This window comes from Nelumbo nucifera, chromosome 1, assembly GCF_055504915.1.
Source record: "Nelumbo nucifera cultivar China Antique chromosome 1, China Antique-T2T, whole genome shotgun sequence".
Classification (NCBI taxonomy): Eukaryota; Viridiplantae; Streptophyta; class Magnoliopsida; order Proteales; family Nelumbonaceae; genus Nelumbo; species Nelumbo nucifera.
Window position 1 is genome coordinate 174,882,252 of NC_142649.1, and position 9,826 is coordinate 174,892,077.

A 9,826-nucleotide genomic window follows, 5' to 3' on the forward strand; every position below is an offset into this window, starting at 1 on the left:
ACTTTGCGATTTCGAAACACTCCGTTGTTCCAACACAATGGTTAAAATTAATAAACCGGGCGTTGACCACACAAGCTGGCCAAGTGACGGGTTGGGTGATTCAACCGAACCCCAAGGCCAAATTAGCTGTCTGGATTTCTGGATCATCAATCCACCGGTTCAAGTCTGGGTCAAGGATGAAGGATGACTGGAAAACATTAGTCGAGTAGTCATTTATTACTTTGGTTTGAGATGCAATGGAATCAACTATTGTTGTGTCTCATGCATCCTAATCTTGACCCAGATGCTCAATAAATAGACACGTGGCAAGTTATAAGATATATTTTTTTCTTTAGCTAGAAAACAAGCAAATAAAACCATTCATTGTGGGTACTGTTTAACCAATAATTAGGATTAATACTCCAAAAACAAGAAATAATAATACCAGGAAAAAGAAAAGAAAGAGTCTCCATCAAAATGTCTTGTAACCAGCTAATGGGTAAGGTTGATCCAGACAACTAGCAAATAGAACAAAAAGTTTAAATTAGTCATTCATTCCAGTTGCCATCAACGAGGGTGTCTATATATCTTCTTATTTCCTTCCACATGACATGTGAAAAGTGAAAACTAGGAAATCTTATGAATTAGTTAATTAATTAACCAAAGAAGGTAAGAATACTTTTAATATTTTATATTTGTAGGAGTTTATTGGTGAACTTCTCCTTGGATCTTTACTGAAAGGTGACTGAACTGTTCTTATAACACTAAATTGCGTATAAAATCTAGGGTTGCAGGTCTATGTACCCCATAAAGACCAAAAGAAACTATAGGACTTTTTGGAATGCTAAGTGTGGTCTGTCATATCATGTGGCTCAACAAGTGGAACTTAACTTCTGTTTCCCATCCAAACAATCAAAATCAATAAGAAGCCCTTGACCAGCCAGGTTTTTTTCCTTCTTACTGTACCCTTTCAATCCCCATATACCCCCTCATTGAGTTGCAGTTTTCCTCACATAAGAAGACCTTGCTTTGGGAACGTGGAGAGATATTCTAGGGATAAAATATGACTCACCAATTAAAAAGTGACAGTTATTGGAAGTTGGAACATTGGGAGAACATTTGAAACCCTTAGTTCCCTAGCAAGGCCACTCCCTTTATATAACCCATGTTAATGTGGTTGCAAAAATGGTTTAGATATACCTATATCTATAATTTGATTCATTAATAGTTAGATATGAGAAGAATCTTATCCCTAGCTTGGATTTGGATTTATTTGGATATTGAATGTTATTAATAAGTTAATCTAAAAATTATCAATCTACTGCGTATTATTAGTAATATAAACTAAATATGACTTTGACCTAAAAATACACAAAATACATGTATAGAATGTTCGGGTCACATTGGGCTTGGGCTTAGATTAAGCCTAGCCAATCCTGAGTTCAAGTCAGACCTGAGTTTTCTGGCCCAAGTTTAGCTTGGAATCTAAAAGGTCAAGCTCAAGTTAGATCTAGTGGGGCTCACGTTAAGCCTGCCCAAGTTCAAACCCTCATTATAATTATATCAAATAAGGATCTACCCTTACATGATCTTCTTATATAATCAAATTTGATTCACTTAAATTAAATGAATCCGCCTATATGCTTGAGATTTATATCATATCTATTAGTAAAGTTGGTATGAATTCAATGTTTTTACCAAAGAGTCATTGGTTCAAACTTCATAAAATTTATTTTCAATATATTGTACTAGTAGGGACCCAACGGGAAATATAAAAGACTGAATAATTTTATTTACTATTAATTATTTGATAAATTAATAATCAAAATTTGCTGTTAATTAACTAAAAATATTCAACTTTATTGTTAATATTTAAAATTTTAATAATTGTATTTTTCATTTAATGTTCATTTACAGAAAATAATTATTGTTAATTTAATATGAACAAATATTTTTTTAATAAATTTAATTTTATTAATCATTTATAGTAATTTTAATAATTGTTATTAATTTCATTATTTTTAATGAAATTTTGATTGACTTTAAATAAATAAAATAAATACAAAAGCTAACATTTTTATTAATTTCACTAATAATTAACAATTATATAGGAATGAAAACTAATAGTTAACAATAAAAATAATTGTTAATTTCACTAATAATTAACAATTACAGGGCACCCCATCCCTGTCCCCGCCCCATAGTAAAGACACTCCACCCCATCCCTACTATTAGGCAGGTTCAAGGCAAGGCACCCACTCCCCATCAACCCAATATTCAATTTGATGACAAAAATGATTAGAAAAATATATTGAGTATCAGGCACATGGTAAATTTCTAAATTGTCTTTAGGGAAATTGTCTAAAACTCACCATGAGTTTTCAGCATTTCTCTTAAACTCGCCACAACTTTTCAAAATGTCTAAAACTCACCATGTCACTAACTTGATGTTAAACAGACTAATGGGTGTTAATATATTACCATTTTAACCTTCATAGAAAAATATAAAATATATACTAAATAAATTAACGAGTGTTAATATATTACCATTTTAACATTTAGACATGAAAAAAAGGAAAAGTTCAAAAAATATTTTCAAATATAAAATACATAAAAACATAGAAATTACAAAAAAATATAAAAAATTATAGAAATTGCAAAAAAAATAAAAAATATTTTCAAATTATAGAAACTGTAGAAATTGAAAAACAAAATCAGAAAATAAAAATTGTAGAAAAAACAAAAAATTATAGAAAAAAACAGAAATTACAAATAAATAACAAAAAGTACAGGAAAATTTATAGATTGTAGAAAATAGAAAATGTAAAAAAAAAAACAGAAATTATAAAAAACATTGGAAATTATAACAAAACACTAAAAATGCAAAAAAACAAGAAAATTGAAAACTGAAAAAAAAAACATTTTCCTTTAACTCACTTTCAAGGGCATTTGGTCATGAAAATTATTATTTATGCTGACATGGACACTTTTGTTAAAAAGCATTAACGGTTTACTAACGAAGGTGAGTTTCGAAAAATAAAAAGTTACTAGTAGGGACCCGTGTGGTGCACGAGAAAATCTAAAAGATTTAATAATTTTATTTTTTATTTAATGTTGATTTTATAAAAAAATAATTATTGTTAATTGAATATGAACAAATATTTTTTGATAAATTTAGTTCTATTAATAATTTGTTGTAATTTTAATAAATTTTATTCTTTTTTATTATTTTTAAATGAAATTTTGATTAATTTTAAATAAATAAAAATAATTATAAAAGCTAACATTTTTATTAATTCCATTAATAATTAGCAATTATATAGGAATGACAACGGGCTGGGTTCAGGGCAGAGCACCCAATCAAGACATTCTACTCCATTCCCGCCCCGTCCCTAGTGTCATGCGGGTTCAGGGCAAGGTAACCACTCCTCAATGTCAGACGAGTTCAAGGGCAAGGCACCCCACTCCTCATCAAGAATGGAGAATCCTCGAATTTCCCTACCCCGTCCCCAATATTGGGCGGGTTCAAGTAGAGGTGTAAATTGGGTCGTTCGACCCGCATGTGGCCTACACAAAGTGTGAGTCATGCTGTGTTGGCCCACAAGGCGTCCTGGGCCGTGCCTCCCTCCTCTAGGATAATTTGGGGGGTCAGTTTGGCACGGCCCATGGCTCGAGCCTGCACGGGCCCATATCATGTCGTGGGTCAGGCTAGTCTATGGGGTGGACCTTGGGCCAGGCCATGCCGCACACCAAGCCAAGCTCAAGGTAAGGCACCCACTCCCCGTCCAAAGTTTTTAAAATTGGACCGGATAGGAAACCTTTCTGGGGCCAAACGGTTTGACTGTTCGGTCCGAATGGATGACCCTCTCTAACAAATAAAATTAGAAAAACAAAAAAAATGCCAAAAACTATTGTTCGGGTTGACAGTTCGACCGCCCAACTTAGCGGTTCACTAACCAAATAAACGGTTTTTGGACAAAAAGCGGTTTTGAGGTGAAACAATGTCCAGTTCCCAATTTTTCCGGTCTAACCATCTGGTTTGATCCAGTTTTGAAAACACTATCCCCGTCAACCCAATATTCAATTTGATGATGGAAATGATCAAAAGGATATATTGAGTATCAACCACATGGTAAATTTCTAAAAGTACACTAAATTGTCTTTAATATTCAAAAATGTAATTTTATGAACATTTTGAAAAATTTATTGTACTTGTGTAATTTTGAAAATTTATTTAATTTTTATTAAATAATTTGTTTTCTTTTTAAATGGTTTACTTACAGAATTATACTAATTTATCTTATAATTTCTAATATAAACTAACCAATAATTTCTTATTTTCAATATTATACTAATTTATCTTAATAATTTGTGTAATTATTTGTTCAAATTATAGTTTTCCATTTCCCTTAGTCATTTATCTTTAATAATTTTCAATAATTTGCGATGAAAATTATATAAATTTTCAATGGTTTTCCAAAATCTATCAAATTTAATAAAATTTCCTAAAATTTCCAAAATATTCTAATAATTTTCAATAGTTATTTAATGCATTTTAAATAAACTTTCAAATACTTTATATCTTTTAATTTCAAAAGTGTTATTTTACAAAAATGTAGTTTTATGAAATTTTTTGAAAAATTTATTACATTTGTGTAACTATGGGGATTTATTAAAAAATTTTTTAAATTGTTATTAAATATATTTTTTTATTTGGTAGTTTACTAACAAAATTACACTAATTTATCTTTTACTTTTCAATATAAATTAAATAATAATTTCATTTTCTAACATTATAATGTTTTGTTCCCCATTTGTATTTGGTTATTAATTATAATAATAACAATAACTAAAATTTTATACTTTTTGATAATTGTTAAATATAATTCTCAATTTTATAGAAATTAGTTAAAGAGTTTTCAATTTCTATAAAATGTTGTTAATGAGTTAATTAATAACAATATTTATTAATGTTTGGTAATTTACTAACCGTACTAATAAGAATATTTAATTTTTGGTAATTTACTAACCATATTTATTAACTTTTGGTAATCACACTATTTAATACTCATTGAATATGGGTGGGATTAAATATTAATCGTATTTAACTATTTATTAATTGATATAAATATTTTAAATGAGGGAGAGTGGATATAGATTAATGGGGGATGCATTTTAGGAATTGATTAGGGAGTGAGGCAACATAATACTTTTCTATTGATTTAAATGAGATACCTTAGGAAAGAGATTATAGGAATATTTTTAGGTAGTTGGGTGACATGGCTTAATGGGAGTAGTGGGAAAGGGAGAGGAGAGAAAGTCAAAGAGAATGCAAGGTGGGGATAATGGAGCAAGGAGAGGCATCGTGACAAGGAACTTGCAATGCATGGGGTTTGTTAAGCGAAAGTTAAACAATAGAAATACATATGAGTATATAATTGTTTTATATTTTAACTTTTTAATAAACAATCTGATCAAACTCAACCCGAGTTGGTCGGTTTTCTAGTATTTCAGATCGGCTTTGGTTTAATAAATATATATATATATATATTAATATTTTATATTTTTAAATTTAATTTTTTTAGTACGAGAAAGTAGGAAAATTCCAATATTTCTTAGTCTAAAATATTTTATATCATAGATTTATTTTTTTAATTTATTTTTTAATAATATCATTGTAATTTATGAAATTTAAAATTAATTTTTAAGTTTAAATCTTTTGAACAAACAAACAAAACCGAAAATAGACCCAAATCGATACAACCCAAGTTGGTGGATTTTCACTAATGGTCAATTGATTTCGAGTGGCAAATTGCGGACTTGACCAGATTGATTTCGTTGGCAAAACAACTTGCAACTGAACTGAACCAATCATTGAACACTCATAGTCTCAATTAAATTTATAGTCTAATCTCTAATAAATAACAATAGTTTAATCTCCAATAATTATTGAAAATTTATAGCAAATGTACACAATCATTGAAAATAAGTTTATAATGAAAATATAATAGATATATAATAAAAATACAATAATTACAAAATATAATAAATACTGAAAATATACTAAATTAGTCAACAAATAGTGTAATCTCAAATAATAGTTTAGTCTCTAATAAGTATAAATATATAAATTATAAAAAACATATAATTATTAAAATAAATTTATAACAAAAATACAATAAATATGATAAATTAAATTTCAAAAGTTAAATAATAGTGGTTTAATCTCCAATAATTATTGATAATTTTCTATTAAATAACAAAATAAAAATAGATTTATAAATAATTATTGAAAGCATATTTATAAAAAACAATAAATAATTACTAAAAATAAAATAAATATATAATGGATATACACTATTATTGTAAAATTATTACTAATAAATATAATTTTGTTGATAGTTATTTTCTATAATTATTTAATTGATATAAGTGAAATTAGTTATTTAAAATATTATTTAGTTCTTGAAATAATATTGTTATTTAAATTCTTGAAATATTAATTATTTATTGATTTTAATAATCCATAAAATTATAATTGTACTATTAATACATAATTAGCTATTGATTTTGTAAAATATTAAATTATTATCAATATGAATATTATGAATTCTATTATAATTATTTTTCTACATTTATAATTTCTTTTTAAATTTATTACATAATTTTGTTATTTTATCTATTTAAAATTTTGTCATGTTAAATATTTAAATAATATGTAAAATATTTAAAATTTCTTATTATTTGAATTTTATTTATTTTAATGTTAGTACGTAATATTACAATATTTTGTTATATTATTTAGCTATTTTTAATGTTTTTATTTAAGATTTTTAGTTATTAAAATATTTAAATAATGTTTTATTTTTTAATGTTAAATTTTTATTTTTTGAATAACATTTAAATTGAATAATTTGTAAAGTTATAATTTATATTGTTACTACATAATTTTATGATGAATTTTGTAAAAATATTGAATTATTAATAATATGAATATTATTAAATCTATTAATTTTTTGTGTTTTGAATAAATATTTTAAATTTAGTATATAATTTCATTATAACATTTAAATAGTTTTGATTTTTTTTTAATTGAAACTTTCTTTATATAAAAAGTGGGGGAGAGGATAAATAGGAATTAGAGGTAGTTTAGGAGAGAATCTCTCCACTAAATTAGAGATAATTTAAGAGATAAATAGGAGTTAGAGATAATTTCGGTGATAAATAGGAATTAGGGACAATTTAGGAGGAAGTGGGGGAAGGTGGTGCCACTTGGCTAAACATTAGAAAAGCAAATGTTGTTAGAAATAGTTAAGCATATGTGATTTTCTTATTGGTTTAATGGGTAATTATGTGGAATTAAAAAAATCAAAAAACAAAAAATTAGGAAGGGGGTTTGAAGCAATGAGAGGTATGGTGATGTGGACAGACCAAATTTAATATATATATATATATATATAGCAGGGACCCGTGCGATGCATGGGAAAATCTAAAAGATTTAATAATTTTGTTTTTCATTTAATGTTGATTTATAAAAAAAATAATTATTGTTAATTGAATATGAATAAATATTTTTTAATAAATTGAGTTTTATTAATAAATTGTAGTAATTTTAATAATTTTTATTCTTTTTATTATTTTTAAATGAAATTTTGATTAATTTGAAATAAATAAAAATAATTATAAAAGCTAACATTTTTATTAATTCCACTAATAATTAACAATTATATAGGAATGACAACAAGGTGGGTTCAGGGTAGGGCACCTCATCCCTTTCCCTGCCCCATAGGCCCATAGTCAAGACACTCTACCCCATCCCCGCCCCGTCCCCAGTATTGGGCGAGCTCAAGTAGAGGTGTAAAGGCATGACACGACCTACATGTGGCCCACACAAAGTGCGAGTCGTGACGTGCTAGTCCACAAGGCATCCCGAGCTGTGCCTCCCTCCTCTAGGATAATTGGGGGGTCAGTTCGGCACGGCCCACGGCTCGAGCCCGTACGGGCCCGTGCCGTGCTGTGGGTTGGGCTGGTCCATGGGCCGGGCCTTGGGCCAGGCCATGTCACATACCAAGCCAAGCTCAAGGCAAGGCACCCACTCCCCATCCAAGGTTTTTAAAATTGGGCCGGATAAGGAACTGTTTTTGGGGTCGAACGATTTGAATGTTCGGTCTGAACAGATGACCCACTTTGACAAAAAAAAAAAATAGAAAAAACACAAAAAAGGCCAAAAACTATTGTCCAGGTTGACGGTTCGATTGCCCAGGTTAGCGGTTGGCTAACCAAATAAACGGTTTTTGGACAACAAGTGGTTTTGAGGTAAAACGGTGTCCGGTTTCCAATTTTTCTGGTCTAACCATTTGGTTTGATCCAGTTTTGAAAACACTGTCCCCGTCAAACCAAATATTCAATTTGATGATAGAAATGATCAAAATGATATATTGAGTATCAACCACATGGTAAATTTATGAAAAAATTGGAAAATTTATTATACTTGTGTAATTTTGAAAATTTATTCAAATTTATTTAAAATTTTATTAAATAATTTATTTTCTTTTTAAATGCTTTACTTACAGAATTATACTAATTTATCTTATAATTTATAATATAAACTAACCAATAATTTCCTTTTTCCAATATTATACTAATTTATCTTAATAATTTGTGTAATTATTTGTTCAAATTATAGTTTTCCATTTACCATAGTCATTTATCTTTACTAATTTTCAATAATTTGCAATGAAAATTACATAATTTTTCAATGGTTTTCCAAAATCTATCAAATGTAATAAATTTTCCTAAAATTTCCAAAACATTCTAGTAATTTTCAATAAATATTTAATGCATTTTATATAAAATTTCAAATACTTTATATCTTTTAATTTCAAAAATGTTATTTTACGAAAATGTAGTTTTATGAAAATTTTTAAATAATTTATTACATTTGTATAACTATGGGATTTATTGATTTTTTTAAATTGTTATTAAATATATTTTTTTATTTGGTAGTTTACTAACAAAATTACACTAATTTATTTTTATTTTTTAATATAAATTAATTAATAATTTCATTTTCTAACATTATAATATTTTGTTCCCCCATTTGTATTTGGTTATTAATTATAATAATAACAATAACTAAAATTTTATACTTTTTGATATTTATTAAATATAATTCTCAATTTTATAGAAATTAGTTAAAGAATTTTCAATTTCTATAAAATGTTGTTAATGAGTTATTTAATAACAGTTTATTAATTTTTGGTAATTTATTAACCGTATTTATTAACTTTTGTTAATAACACTATTTAATAGTCATGAATATGGGTGAGATTAAATATTAATATGAATATTTTAAATGAGAGAGAGTGGATATAGATTGGGAGGGATGCATTTTAGGAATTGATTAATTAGAGAGTGGGACAACATGATACTTTCCTATTGGTTTAAATGAGATACCTTAGGAGAGAGATTATAGGAATATTTTTAGATAGTTGGGTGACATGGCTTAATGGGTGTGGTGGGAAGGGGAGATGAGAGAAAGTCAAAGAGAATGTAGGGTGGGGAAAATGGAGCAAGGAGATGCATGGTGACGAGGACTCGTGCTTTGTTAACCCGAGTTGGTGGGTTTTTGGTAATGGTCAATTGGTTTCGAGTGACAAACTGCGGACTTGATCAGATTGATTTGGTTGGTGAAATAGCCTACAAATGAACTGAATCAGTCATTGAACACTCCTAATTTCAACTAAATTTATAGTTTAATCTCTAATAAATAACAATAGTTTAATCTCCAATAATTATTAAAAATTTATAGCAAACGTACACAATCATTGAAAATATAATAGATATA